This window comes from Anguilla rostrata, chromosome 6, assembly GCF_018555375.3.
Source record: "Anguilla rostrata isolate EN2019 chromosome 6, ASM1855537v3, whole genome shotgun sequence".
Classification (NCBI taxonomy): domain Eukaryota; kingdom Metazoa; phylum Chordata; class Actinopteri; order Anguilliformes; family Anguillidae; genus Anguilla; species Anguilla rostrata.
Window position 1 is genome coordinate 31,592,371 of NC_057938.1, and position 15,764 is coordinate 31,608,134.

Below are 15,764 nucleotides of genomic sequence, written 5' to 3' on the forward strand. Positions count from 1 at the left end.
ATTGCCCACAAATTGTGTAGCCTCGCCCCCTTTCCTGACTGGCCGATGTTTGATATTTTATAACTTTTTAACTGTTTGTCATAGAGAATTATGGGTTGCCTCATTGGACTCGGTAAAGACCTAGCAAGGTTTTTTTGGGATATTTTTCCCATAGAGAATGAATGGGGAATGTGACATCATACTTATGTGAGTGATGAAGTTACAACATTGGTCGGCTTTGCACACGTGATGCAGTCGGCAGTACGTTTTCACCTGGTTTATCTACTGGAAATTCAGAACCCAGAGACGGTGCATATCTCCGTTTTCGTTGTAATTACAGAAAACACATTCGTAAACCTCAAATGCTTTATACTGCAACGTAGATAAGACCTTGACGAAGACATACATGCACGGATTGTGTTCTTGAAACAAGGTTTCCTGGCGACTTAGCCACCAGAAAGGATATAGCACAGGCAACAGGTCATAGCTAAATGTGGAAGTGAATGCGATAAAAACATTATTCCAAATGCAAAATTACAAATGAAAACGCTGTCAGCTAGGTATATCAACAAACATATGGCTTAGGCATACCCAAAAGTCCTCAATAATAATAGTATTTCCCAAAAATTACAAAAAATCGTTGACAACATCTCGTCAGGTGCAGCGTCTTTGACTGCTAACACAGAGTGAATGTCTAAGTGAATGCGATGATGAGAACTTTCGGTTGATCTATAAAGCGATATTCCAAAACCAAAATTAGACGTGTTATACATGGTTAGAAAGCTTATACTCTCACCTACTGAACAAATGAATTCTCAAACAAGCCAGACTGTGCTAAAAAGGGCAACAACGCCGTAAACAACATGTGTGCAGCAGCTTCTGATCCGGTCTTACTCCAGAAAACGATGTCAGCTTGTAATACCACACATGTTGCTTTCGGTGTTGTTGTCCTTGTAGTACAAACTGGCTTGATCTACACTTCATCGACCCAATAGGTGACAGAATAAGCTTTCTAACTATGTATATGTCATACTTTTGTAATACCGTTTTATATCCCAGCATATTCGAAAGTTTGGTCTCATTAAATGTATCGCCTAACTCAAAATAAGGCAAAAAGGCAAGTGAGTGAGAAATTTAGTGTACCAGCAGAGAAAAAAACAGCCACTGAGAAGAAACAAGTTGTGTCCTTCTTGTCAAGGGATGAAAACAGTAGACTTCTGGCTGGAAAGAAAGACACTGTTGACAGGTGATCAAAAGGCAGCGACGAGTTCTCACAAAATCTCTATGAGACCTCTACAGTGACTACTGTAAAGACTCCAGTAGAAAACAGTCAATGTCATACAGACAGTTTGTGAGATATAAGCCATTTTATATCACAGAGGCTAAAGCAACTGACCGCAATGTGTGCTTGTTATCAGCATGAGAATATGCGGCTCCTCATTGACAGCATGGCACACGGGCATAATTCAAACACGCAGCTTGTTGTTGCTGCTCTCAGACATTACATGCAATGCTGAAAACAAAAAATGCAAGTACAGGGAATGCACAAAGTGCTGTTTTGATGAGACTCAGCTGGCCAACACAACCTCCTTGATGCTGCAAGATGGGGACAGTGGCAAAGAGAGGATGTGACTGTTGGTGATAAATTCTACAAGAATTGGATCAAGAAAACAAAGTGTGGCACTGTTGAACAAATGGTTGAGAAGTTCAGGCATGAGCTGGAAGGAATTGGAAGCCACCAGTATAATTGGCTACACCAGGCCAGAAAATTTATGGAAATTAAAGAAAAAGTTGCTGAAAATGAAATGGTCCTACACATTGACTTTTCAGAGAACTATGGATGGAAGCTTAATTCAGAAATCCAGGCCTTTCATTTTGGGGGAAATCGGCAACAAGTTACTATCCATACAGCAGTTGCATACACATCACAAGGATCCCAGAGCTATGCAACTCTATCACCATCATTAAGGCATGACGAGAGACCTGTCTGGGTGCACATCAAACCTGCTCTGGAAGATGTAAAAGCGAAACATGTCCGAGACATTGACACACTGCATGTCATCAGCGATGGACTGGTAACACAAATACCGAAATAAAGCCAACTGTTACCTGCTGAGCACAGTTCCCTTCACAATGGGATTCAAACATGTAACCTGGAATTACTCTGAAAGGTTACATGGGAAGGGAGCACCAGATGGTGTTGGCGGTGCAGCAAAACGAATGGCCGACATGCACGTACAGAGTGGCAGTGATTTTCAGAGATGTCTCCCAGAGATGTCTATGAGTTTCTGTCCTCTAAAACGCAGACAAGCGTGAAATTCAAATGGATTGAAGAGTAGGACATTGAAACTTTTGATGAAATGCTTCCCCCCATCTGTTCGACCGGTCACAGGAATCCTCAATACACACCAAGTGTTGTCATCATCTCCAGGAGTGATCCTGTACAGAGACGTGAGCTGTTTCTGTACATATCCCGAAGTATGCTCTTGCCACAAACCAAAAAAACTGGAATTTGGAAATGCTCCACATATTGGAGACAATGCTGCCACTCTGCGCCAACTTGAATCATATGACTCTTGTGAGGAAGAAGATAAGTGCACAGAAGGCAAATTTGTGATTGTACAATATGATGGCAAGCTGTATGTTGGTCACATCATGGTGATTCATGGAGATGAGATACATGTCAATTGCATGACCCAGAAAGGTGAGAATTAATTTGTGAAGAATTCACGGCTTGAAGTGAGCTGTTGCTTTTATAAAACGGTCACAAAGTATGGCAATATGAAAGTAATAGACACACTCCAATTTAGATTTAAATTTTTTAAAACGTTTTTTTTTTTCCTCAGACGCAGAGTGATACTGAATTGTGCAAAGGAATTAGACGTCATACGTGGTATGGTTATTATACCACGGCTATGAACCAATCAGATTGCTTGAATTGAGCTACCCGTTTTATAATGCTTAATTATTACGTCTGATAAACGCCAACGGGCAACTGTGTTTATAAACTGCAGCTCAGAAAAGATAACCGCGTCACGCGTGAACATGCGTTCATATGCGCATGCACGAAATTAACCTCTGTGGGGTCCAGTCCAGACAATATATTGGCGTGATAGCACTCCTCATAGGTGCACATAATTTTAAAACAAGACAATGATTATCTAGTCTCTCAGTCAAGGTTTAGTTACAACTCTGGACTAATGCAAGATGGAAAGCAATGGATTGACATTGACTACTGATTAAATATTCTTATTCTTAGACTGACAGATAGAGCAAACTGTTTTAAAGGAGGGAGGACTGTAGTGGGAGCACTGGGGTGTCAGGTGGGACTGTGTGGCCATGGAAAATGGTTTACATGGCTCACGGGTCAGGTAGGAGGGCCCCAGGGAGGTCCGGACCGGCTCTGCTCAGAGGAACCGCCAAGCGTTTCCAGGTATGCTTGGGGCGCTATCTGAGATTATCCTCTTCTGTTCCCGATGCTGACACAATAGCCTAACAGTCCACGCCACAGCGAGCAGCTATCTAGCAGGCTATAACATTCGCTAGCTGCTGACATTAACTACAACAGCACAGGTGGCTACCTAGCTGCTAACTAGCATGTATCTTATATACACCGATAGCCAACGGCTGGCAAGCTACGCAACGAAAATAATCATCCAACGCTTTGTTGGGAAAATATAGATAAAACAGTACCCAACGCTTGGTTACTGAAAGAAAAATAACGTTACCGATATCGCAATGAATCCGCTTTCACCGGAGATTCTGGAACTCTCTACGTTGCGCACCGCAGAGGGGTCCACTCGCAATACAATTTTTGCTTCTAAACACAAACGTACTTGTGTGGGCAAAGACACGGTTTCTTCACTTCAAGTCACACAAAAAATAACATCCCGAAAATTCTAAGACCACGAAAACTGGAATAATCGACCGCAGTAATAATCGAACACAGCTGCTTGTACAATGTACAATCTGGAGTGCCCCGAATATCTGCCTCGGCATTGCATTTTGGCCCAGTAATCCCGCCCTCTAACCAATAGCATCAGCTAGAACATGAGTGACGATCGCAATAACCAAATCAGTAAATACAAAAAAAAAGTAATCCGGCTAATGTGTGCCACCACACGTGTGTAGGCAGTACATTTCAATCAAACTTCTAAGAATGTCATAACTACATAAAACGACAATTTGAACGTGACGCTCAGTTTTACGGGTTTATTGAAATACTGGTCATATTAAGTGTTAGAAACAATGCTTAAAGCTAAAATATAGCCACAAGCAACAATGAATGGGCCAAGCCCTACGGGGCCACCAGGTAGACGAGTAATCAGAACAACCCCTGAACAAGACACCAGTCCATCACAGGGTGAACAGACACATTGACACACACTCTCACACTTACACCTATGGGCAATATTGCATGTCCAATTGACATTACCTAAACGTGTTTGGACTGTGGTAGAAAAGCAGAATATCCAGAGGAAACCCACATGAACACAGGGACAAGGTACAAACTGAAAGCGGACGCACCCCGAACTTGAAACCTCCATATTGTTAGGCAGTAGTGCTACCCATTTGCACCACTGTACTGCCCCCCACTGCATATCAAGCTTAAACATAAGCAGTGCCATAAAATGCTGTGTGCCTTCTTGGAACATTGTAATAAGAAGTGCCAACGCTGTTGGAGGAGTGCAATTTTTGGGTATTTGAAAAAATCTAAAATCGTGGGAATAATGGCAGAGAACATGCCATATCAGCTGAATATAACATGTCCCTGATTAGAAAAGGACCCCCCATTTTTCAACTCCTTTTTTTGGTGGAAGAATTTTGAAGATCAATTCTTAATTTTTAATTTCATTTGACATGAATTTAATAAAACACAAGGAATAAAATAAGGTATGCTGATATATTTTCTACGTGTTTTAAATGAATTGTCACATTTAAAATAAAAAAAATGTAATCACGTTTTCAATGAATAAGTTATTTAAATTAAATAAAAAAACTAGTCTACTGGGATTTCTAATACCGTTGAACCATCGCCTTGTGAATAGCAACCATTTCACAGATAAATGGCGCCATCTGCTGTTGTTAATGTATAATGACATAAAGTCTAGTTCTACCAGGTAAGACAACCCCACTTTCCAGATGCAATTTCTGAAAAAAAAGAATGCCGTCTTATATTCAGGCCAATATGGTAAGTCCAAGTGTTTCTTCAACACTATTTAGTGTATTAGTTGTGGCAGTATGTCAGAAAGTGCAGGAGATGTGCCTATTTTAAGTGCTGCAAACTAATTGTATCTTAGCAGCCATGCCATTTGGACATTGAACTATGTGTTGATTTCCCAGTTAGGACCTGACATGTAATAATGTAATGATCTACAAAAAAAACTGGTCGCAATATCTGCTTTTCTTTGTGTGTTCTGTGACTTGTGATGTCCATTGGGAAAAAATGTCATTAAAATCTAAGCACGTGGACAACATTGGTGCTAAACCTGTTTTTCAGTATAGCACCCCAATGTGGCCAAATTTCACTAAACTTGGTGTGTGCAACCCATGCCTCATGGTAAGCACGTGTACCGTGTTTTATGCCAATGAGCAAAAGCATTGCAGAGATATGGCCACTCTTTCTTTATGGTGCCTTCATGGGTGAATTTGTGGGTACACTGCGGCCATATTGTTCAACCTGGCAACTATCCTTTTAACTCTTAAAGACAATTGCCCAGAATTAAAGGTCAGGGGTGCAGAATTTGTTTTTTTTTTTTTTTGCTTTCTTGCATAACTTAGAGTTCTGGAAAATTGAAGTCTAATGTCTGGGTGAAGATAAAATAGTTTCATTTTTGTCTGGTAGTAAGGACAGCACCCCAAATGTACCAATTTGGTGGTGCGAGAAGCATACTGTCCTATCATGTAGTGTCTGGATTCCTTAGTCTGTCACAGCTGCATAGCCAGAAATCAGTGAGCCTTTAATTAACCGTAACCCATAACGTGTCAAAAATGACCCTGCCAAGTGTTTCTTTTCTACATCTTGGTAATTAACCAATGTTATCATTTAATGTTCCAGGTATTCTTCAAAAAACTTGTTTTAGATGTGCACAAGTCATGGTTTTTGTTTTTCCTTTTTTACTATTTTAATAAATTCACTTTTAAATCAGTACCTCAAGTTTACATAGCGTGGGTCAAAATGACCTAGATAGAATCCCTATTGAATTTAATGCATTGCCCTGATCAAAATGACCTGACTAGCTGTGAAGGTTCACAACATCAGCAGCTGGTGCTCACAGTGCAACACACCAGTGTGTAAAGATGAGAGCAAAATTGATATTGTTATTTATCAACAATGTATACACTGAGATAAGAGAGCAAAACATGGATCAAACAAGGATGCATACACACACACATAGAGAGAGACAAAAAACATATTAAACACCAAACCAACACCAGCAAATAAATGCGTGATCCAAATGGAAGTAAATAAAATGTATTAAAAAAATTATTCAAATTATGTGCCTCCGTTTTGTAAAACTCACACTTTAATGTATGTGTGTCATTTTTGAACCATGTTATGCATTCTAAGAGGTTCCAGTAACTTCTAGGGTAATTGTGTAGCCAATACCTAATCATATTCTGTAAGCACTGAGACACATAACCTGCCACTTGCTATGCAATGCTTCCAAGAAGCTCAGTTACAGAGAAGGACATTTGCAAGTTTTTCCCTTGTCTTTTATTGGTCACCTTTCTGAATATGGTAGTCAGTGATGATGCAATAGTAAAATGACATCAATGATGACATCTATGTAGTTAGGTGATTGATATTGATCCCACATTGGCGTCTTCGTAAATAAGACACTTGGATGGACCTGTGTTTCTTATGGGGGTTCAAAGCTTAGCGAGGCCCACCTGTGGCTACACACAGAGTCAATTAAAGAAGAATAAAACACTTTCATCAATGTCTTGTGTACATTAATCACCTTAATTTCCTTTAAAATAAAGTATGCATTTAAAATTAGTGTTTGCATGAAACATTAATTTGTCATCAAGGAATGTCCCCAAGTGCTTGTATTGTTGCACATGCAGGAGGCTCACGCCAACAACCTGTTGTACATTGTACAATTCAGGTGTGGAGGTGTTTGTTCTTCCTGACAGAATTTTTTTAAAAGTCCAGGGAATCTGAACCCTAATGTCTGGGTCAAGCCACAACAATGTATCATTTTTGTCTGACAGTGAAGAGGGCACAGAGATGTATGGTATCCGAAGTCTATATATATGTGTGTCCTCTAAGACAGTGTCCCACGGAGAGCATTGCTTATGAGGAGAAGTCTATAACCATGGCCAGCCCTGCCAAAATAGCAAAAGAAGAGTCCGAAACATTAGAAGGCTTTTTGCACTGTGTCTTGCCGAGCACAGTTTCAAAGCGCAATGTAAAATACTTTAATGCAGTGCTTCAAACTGGTAGAGATGAATATCATAAAGTTTTGCTCAAGCCTGCAAAAACATCACGGCAGTGAAGCTGAGGAACGTGAAGCGAAGCATTAGTAAGTCGTAATTTTTTTTAAATGAAAGTAAATACAACAGGCAATTGTAATTCACACCAAGTGGTCATTTAGCCTAAATTGAAATCATGTTTACTGATTGTTGTTATGTTTTCTAGGCTTCTCGGATCCTGCCGGGTTTCACATCCTATGCAACAGAGCTACCAGCTTCCAGGTGGTCAAGGTGCCATTTTTGCCAACGGTCCCTCCCAGCAGTTCAAAACTGTACATTGCCAAGGTGCAAGCGCTTGGACCTAGGCAAACTGTGAGTACATGGTACAGTATAACGTAACCACGACTTCAATTAAATGGAGTCGTGCGTTGTCTTCTTGACGGAGCCCATTGTTGAAAGCATATTAACCTGTTTTGAAAAAGATGTTTTTAATATGCCTTTAAATTTTAATTAACGTGTGTTATCATGTTGGTGTAGTGCACAATTAGTATTAACACGTTTTAAGAAAGCCGTTTTTAATGCGCCTTTAAATGTGAATGAGGCTACAGTAATTTCAATTTAATTGCAATGTCATAGCATATATTCTGAAGTCAGCGGTTATTAATATTTTCTTTGCAGTCCTAATTTTTGCGCCTTTGTGTGTGTAACAGGTCAGTGTCATGGAAGCGAAAATTCTGGCCCAGGGAACCCTGAGCAAAGTTGTCCCTGTGAATGGAACAGACTGCGAGCTAAAAGTATTCCAGATCGGCGATTCATCAGGACAGGTGAAACTTACTTTGTGGGACAAACAGATTATTCAAGTGGGTGCTTTGAAATCCTAAAAGTTAACCTATCGACAAGAGAAAGGAAAGGAGGAATATATCTGTCGGGGAGTCCATCCACTACGATCACAGAGGCTGATTGCAGTGAACTTGGTGAGGGCGAGAAGCTTTCCAAATTGTCAGGAACTGTTAGTGGAATACAGGTGATCTGCAAACGTCGCTGTCCAAAATGCCAGACACCCCAGGATGAGTTCAAAGCCAAGTCATCGGTCCACAGATGTGAGTGCTGCAAACTGCTGCAGAAGTCATGCTGCTACTCCACAACAGTATAGAGGCACCATGTCACTGACAATCAACGGCACAGATCATGGACTGACGGTCACAAATTCCGCAATTAGTGCGTACTTCACTGAGTATAACGTGCCATCTACTGAATGACATGGAGGAGCTCTTCATTAATGTTGCTGAGTTTAATGTTTCTGTCAATGAAAAGAGCTTGATCACGACAATCAAGCAGCGTTTTGAAAAGAATGAGGACACTTCTGCGAAGGATGATGGTGGTCCTGGAAACGCTGTTGATGGATTCAGGGTTTCCGCCAGTGTATTGCAAGCCCGGCGGCCCACCGGGCCTAAGTTGACCCCCCGCCGGGCCTAAGCATCGGAGAATTTAAAAAAATTAAAAAAAATGTATGTATGTTTAAGATGTTTTTCAAACTACAGTTACAGTGGGGCGGCTCAATTGAAAAGCTCACCAGCGACATCTGTTGGTTAAAACGTGAACGCACTGTAGGAAAGCAGGTCTGAGGTCAGTGTTCTTTACCCTCATTGTGCGCAGAGTGACGTTCAACACTCGACGCTTCCAACTAACACAAGCTAACGTTACCTAGCAAGCCACCATTTCGTATTTAGTAGGCTAACTAACCTCGTTACAAACTGCGTTATCACTTCATCTCGTCGGTAAGTAAATTCTTTTTATATTAACTTAAGCAGTGTGTAGGTAACGTTAAAATAGTAGCATGAATGTAACATTCGATATATTGTAACATTACATGACTTATTCATTGCCATCGAAATCACAACTTCACTTGTTTATTAACCTCTTAGCGCACAGCCCCTAGTGGTGGGCACGCCTGCGTGCCTAAATTACTAAACTCAAACATTCGGTGCTACTGCAACCAAAGTGTGAGATGAAAACAGAAACGCGTTGTTTCAGTTTCATTAGTAGACGATACATGACAACTATGCCGAAAACGGAGTTTCGCAGCCCCACCATTGTCGCTCCCGTCGTTCATTTAACACACACCCCCTCCCTGCAGTCTCATCTAAAAAACACCCCCCACCCTTGACATAATGGACAATATTGTCTATCTTGGCATTCATAAAAATATTCTTTCACCACTAAAAAATCGTATTCCGTCATAGCAACAAGATAAACCCGACAATAGCCCTAAGATATGCCTATACAGCAGTGAAAACGCTGCTCACTGAATAACGAAATAAACGAGAAAGTTTTTAAAAATGATACCATGTCATTCTACAGTCAATATCTGGGACTAAATATTGAATAAATATAAAACCTTACTGTTGGTTTTACGTGTAGAGATGTCCCTTTTGAGACTGCGTGGTCATATATTGTCTTGGACAATCCGTTTGGGAAATATAGGCGCATCTGTGACGCCTGGGTATCTTCCAAAATAGCTGTGCGTAACACCACACCTGTTGTTTACGGCGTCGTCGCCCTTTTTAGTACAGTCTGACTAGATTTACAATTCATTTATTCGGTAGGCGAGAGTATAAGCTTTCTAACGATGTATAACATGTCTAATTCTGCTTTCGGAATAGCGTTTTATAGGTCAGCGTAACAGAAAATATTCTTAGCATAGCATTCACTTACGCAATCACACTCTGTTAGCAGACAAATACGATGCACCTAACGAAACATGTTCACGGATATTTCGTAATTTCTTGGAAAATACTATTATTATTGAGGACTTCTGAACATAGCTAAGCCATATGTTTGCTGATAGACCTAGCTGACATCGTTTTCTGGAGCAAAACAGAAGCGAATAGAACAATATAATTGATACTGTCTCTCTGTCTCTATCTACTGAACATAGAGGAGATTTCACCATTGCTATGTAAGTATTATCGTTCAAAATATTTCGGTTATATACGTTCTTTTTGAAATTGAGTATTTTTAAATAGGTTAGTGGTGTTATATAATGTAAATATTTCACACTGTAATGTAAGCGTTAGACGGAAGTGTAATAGTTTTTGTGAAGCATGCAACAGTGATGACGTCATAGCTGGAACATTGCCAAAACGTGGTGGACGGGTGAAAATTGTTTTCATGTTGTCTCATCCCCGTACAATAAAACATACGAGAGTACAGAGTATAGAAATACACACGAGTTAATTATTACACATTTAGGTACTGTACCGCATTGTGTGACAATGTTTTTGCATTATTTTTTTAATCTGATAGCAATGTTTCATCTTAAACCCTCATAAGGGGCTCATTTATATGCTTTATAATGGACAAAAAACATTTTATTCAATTTTGGAGAGATTTTGGATATGTTTCTGGACACCTAGCTATTTTAGACCACTGTACTGACTGAAAGCTTGTAATTCCCATTTGAAAATTATGCAACAGTGATTTTCTTGAGTCAAAACAGTTGATTTGTAGTGAAATACATGGATATGTTATGATTTACAGCAATGCATAATTTAGACATTTTGGATAGATTTGGAGATGCTGGGTACACTGCTTAGTTTTTGCTTCATACATCTATAGTAGTTCTACATATCCACCCTTAGATTTTATGAACTTGTGGTCAAGAAGTTTTTGACCTAGCACATGTATAGTTTAACCTCCTGCATATATTCAATCTCGCAGTATTTCATTGCGAACTTAAAAAGTGCAAATTTATTTTGGATTTTTTGTCAAAACAATTGCATTTGTGGCACTTTATTTCTTCCGAAATTATAAATATAAACTAATCTGTGTTAGTATTGTAAATTGTACAAATGTCTTGCTTCATTTAAGCCATTTTTCAAGTCTCTGTGGTGTTCACGTCTGGAGTTATAAAGCTTTAAATAGGGTACCCCCTAAATGGGCAAGGATTGGCAAAATTTGGCTTGTGCCTTAAGAGGTTAATAACGTTAGCTTGATGACATTGATGTGCACGACAACGTTGTCATAAAGTTTTTCCCGACCGTGAAAAGTGCCTGACTTGTTTACATTTTGGGCAGATGTGGCTACATAGTAAATCCATCGTTGTTTCCATTGCAGCACTTTCGACACAAGTAATATCGGAAAAATCCTAAAATTTCTTCTTATGGTGAAGAGTGCCTGGCCGGCAAATGTAAAAATGTGTTAACACTGCGGCAAAAAGGAGGAAAGGTAGCCTACTGTAAAAGCCAAAAAACCTTAGACAGTTTTTTAAATGTGCTCAGCATTCCAAGGTTTGTTGTAAGATTCAGTAGCCAATCAGGACTTGAATACAAGTTTTTTGTAGAGTTCAAAAACCTTGATATTATTTATTTTAATTTAATTTCTTTTGTTGTTGAAATGTGCCCAGCATTCCATGGCTGTAAGAATCAGTAGCCAGGTTTTTTTTCAAGAGTGCAAAAACTTTGATATTAGCCTATTTATTTAAATTTTATTTAATTTCTTTTGTTGTTTAAGAAACCGCAGCATTCCAAGACTGTACATTGTTGTCAGATTCTTTGTAAGACTCTGCTATGCTGTAAATAGTTGTTGATTTTTTTAAATGTGTGTTGAATAAATTACTTATTTATAACAACATTCACATTACGTAGTCATATTCTCAAATCTCCAGTCAGCTTTTAGCACTGACTTAATGTAAGGGCCTATGGAATATGTGTTATAGCTTTTTTAAATTCTCAATTTCGCGATTCCGTCCGTGATTCTGTTATCACAGAAACTATGGGGCCCTACCTTAATGCTGCCATCAGTCTGTTGCTGGCCCGCGCCGGGCCCCCATCAAAAAAGACACTTGGCCGTCGGCCCGCGCTGGTCCCTGTCAAAAGATACTTGCCACCGGGCCCAGCAACTTTTCTGGGGAAAACCCTGAGATTGTAGATGTGATTGCACTTTTTGGGTCAGTTTTCAAAAGTATGTTTATTGTTTGTTATTTTTATATATTTCAGTATACACATTTTAATTTTCTACAGTTTTTAAGATGTTATAGCTGTTGAAGTGTATAGACGTTTCCAGTTTAATGTTTAGTACAGTTATAACACAATGCTTATTTGAAACTATATGCAAACTATTGTTTCACATTGTTCAGAAAACGTTTTTCCATGTAGTGATGTTTGTTGTTTATAATTGTTATATATATATTATATAAATGTTTTAGCTGTTGAACCGTTTGACGTTTCCAGTTTAATGTTTAGTGATGTTTAATGTTTATAATTGTTATATATTTGATAGCTGTTTACCTGCTTGAGCTTTTGTGCTTAATGTTTAGAACAAAGATTTACAATACAATGTTTAATTGAAATAAAAACTATTGTTTGACACTTTTTACAAAACATTTTTTCCATTTTGTATCTGTTGAATTGTTTGTTATTAAAATGTTTGAAGTTGTATGGTGCAAAGGTTTAAAGTGTGCATTTTGGGTGGTATAGTTTCAAAATTCAAACCAAAGCTGCGATAAAGACAAAACTTCTGCAAGTTCACAGCCTAATACCATGTCCACACTACCAATTTCACCCACGGTAGCTACCTAAAATACCTAACAGCCACTGTGGGCTGCAAGTACACAACAACACCTGCAGCACAAAATGGATCACGGGTAAAGAAATTACAAGACAGTTCCTTAGCTAGCGGTCACATGCTACCCTCTTGTAAATGTGCTTGGGGCAATGGCAATATCGGCCTTGTCCCATTCCATTTTAGGACACTGATTGGTTTAATTTATGTTGCCATGTGCATAACTTCAGCCAGCCATTGGCTCAGTTGCTGCACTGACCCTCTACTGTGGGCGATGGCCGCATGGACGCATGGAAATGAGTAAGAGGGAACAACCAGTGAACTGCGTATGTTCAAGTTCAAGTTTTTTTTGTCATATTTCAGATATCATTGAATACATTGCGTATTTCAATTGACCAGCTGCCACTGGGTTTACTACCTGTTAAAATACGGAAAAGGTTACATTCATGGCACTGCACTAGCGTGACGCACACAAATGCGTGGTCACATTTTGTGAATTGAAACATGTTGTCATGTTTAAGTGCCATATCTTGTCTGTAATGCAAGCCTACAATATGTTAAATTCACACTGGCAAAGTCTATTCCAGCTTTCACCACAAGAGTTTGGAGCTGAGGTCTGACGTCGTCAAATAGCAACGCTGAATGATTGTTGACATTTTGTGGTCGGGAAAGTTTGAAATCGTGCATTGTGCTACGCTGGTTTTTGACTTGGTTTGACTATTTTTGATTGATAAAACGACATTGACTTTGGTTTGCGGACATCGGGACTTGGTAGCAGTAGGATTGGGTGTTGGGGGGAGCATTTTGTAGGAATATCGACCGACGGCCTGTATAGGTCCGGAATGGTATTCTTGCACTGGTCCTCCTTACAATCCCTGACAGGATGGCAGGGAGGGAGACGGCTGGTGACAGCATGGAGGAAGATGAGAGGAGGGAGAGTGAGTGGCAGGTGGTGAGAGGGAACAGAGGCATGAAGGAAAGTAGAAGAGAGAGAGAAAAGAGGACGGAACTAGCTCAGGTGGAACGGAGAGTGAGGGGAGCGAGAGGGAGGAGGAGGACCCGAAGGCACGAGTGATAAATGTAGTGGTGACATTTGAGAGGGGGGAGTAAAGAAAGTCAATCTGCTGAAGATAACTAAAACTATCAGAGGACAAATTGGAGAAGTGAAGTACGCAAGAGTTTTGGGAGATGGAAACTTGCTTATAGGATGCGACACTGAAGTGCAGATGGAGAAGGCAAAGAAAATGAGTAGTGCTGGAAAAGCTAAAGGAGTCAAAGTAGTAAGAGTGGGGTAGCAGTGGAGCGGTGGGTGCAAGGGGGTAATTTCTGGATTACCTCTTATAGTTAGTATGAAGCAACTGGTACAGAACTTGAGGGTGCGGAATAGGGTAGTTAAGTGCTAAAAGAATGACAAGGGGAGCGGAGAAAGAAGAGACTGAGACCGTTTTGATCGAGTTTGAAACAAAGGTTCTCCCAAAGGAATTATACTTTGGATTTGTGAGATACAGAGTTAGAGAGTTCATACCAAAGCCAATGAGATGTTTTAACTGCCAGGAATTTGGGCATGTGGCTAAGGTGTGCAAAGGGAAGAGAAGGTGTGCTAGATGTGGTGGGGAACATGAGCATGGGAAGTGTGGAGAGGGAGTGAGACAAAAATGTTATTGTGAAGTGAATCATAGTGTGGCTTATTGGGGCTGTGAAGTGTTGAGAAAAGAGGTGGAGGTGCAGGAGATAAGGAGGAAGGAAATAGTCTCATATGCTGAGGCAGTTAAGATGGCAGGACAGGAAAAACTGAATAAGGAGGGTGGATGTAGCAAAGAACAAGCGGCAGCAAAAGAAAAGCAAGATAAGAAGAGTGCATGGATAGAGAAGAAGAAATTGATGACTTTCCTAGCAGTAATGATAAATGCAATGTCTGAGATCAAATCTAAAACAGAAAGGATTCAGGTTATTGTCAAAGCAGCAGTGCACCACTTGGATATGATAGGTTTAAAATGGGAAGAAGTAAGGGATGAACTCAGTGTACAGTCAAGTCAAGAAACAGCATGTGGGTTGATATTACTAACAATTTTAATTCTCCAGTGGAATGCGAGAAGCCTGATTGCTAATGGGCAAGATTTCAAGCAGTTTGTAGTCAGTAGGAGAGAAAAACCAGACATTGTGTGCATTCAAGAGTCCTGGTTAAAGTCTTGGATTTTGTTTTATATGGGTACGTGGCAGTGAGGCGAGATAGGAGAGAGGGGGGAGGAGGAGGATGTGTCACTTTTGTAAAGCAAGGCATCCCTTACAGAGTAATAGGTATAGGTAATGAGCAAGAGTATGTGGTAGTAAAAGTGTGGGCAGGAAGGAAAGAGTTAGTGATTGTGAATTACTATAATCCGTGCAAAAGGCTAGAGTTAAGCAAGCTTGAGGAGATAGAAGGGCAGAATGGTAGTAGCACGGTTTGGTGTGGTGATTTTAATGGACATAACACATTATGGGGGAGTGATAGAACAGACGCTAAAACTGGCAGTATACTTTGTAAGAAGAAAGAACTTCAGGATTGACAACCACCGGCGAACATGTCCACGAACACTGATGTCGGTATACTCAGTGAGAACACCGCACTGTTTAAAGTCACTGTCCATGTGTTCCCTCTAGCCAGTTACTTGGTCAACCAATCAAAAATCCAAAGAAAAAAAACTCAGGAGGAACATATCGTTTATATAGACAGGCACAGAAAGAAAAATATCGTTGATTGTCTTGATTGTTTGGAAGCGGACATGGTAGGTAATTTCAATAACATGTAATTTCATCTATGCAAC

At 39.9% G+C, this 15,764-nt stretch overlaps 2 protein-coding genes and 1 long non-coding RNA gene across 10 annotated transcripts in view; 2 read left to right on the top strand and 1 right to left on the bottom strand.

Moving 5' to 3' along the window:
* The window catches only part of LOC135257884 (NADH dehydrogenase [ubiquinone] 1 beta subcomplex subunit 1-like), a 417,122-nt gene that overhangs the window by 64,827 nt on the left and 336,531 nt on the right, over nt 1-15,764 (bottom strand). The window lies entirely within an intron of this gene.
* Nucleotides 1-15,764, top strand: part of hmbox1b (homeobox containing 1 b) — a 424,932-nt gene that overhangs the window by 14,013 nt on the left and 395,155 nt on the right. The gene's annotated exons all lie outside the window — the stretch shown is intronic.
* Nucleotides 2,747-8,620, top strand: LOC135256972 (uncharacterized). Its single transcript, XR_010330553.1, has 2 exons — nt 2,747-7,770; nt 8,109-8,620. It is a non-coding gene; the product is annotated as an uncharacterized LOC135256972 (long non-coding RNA).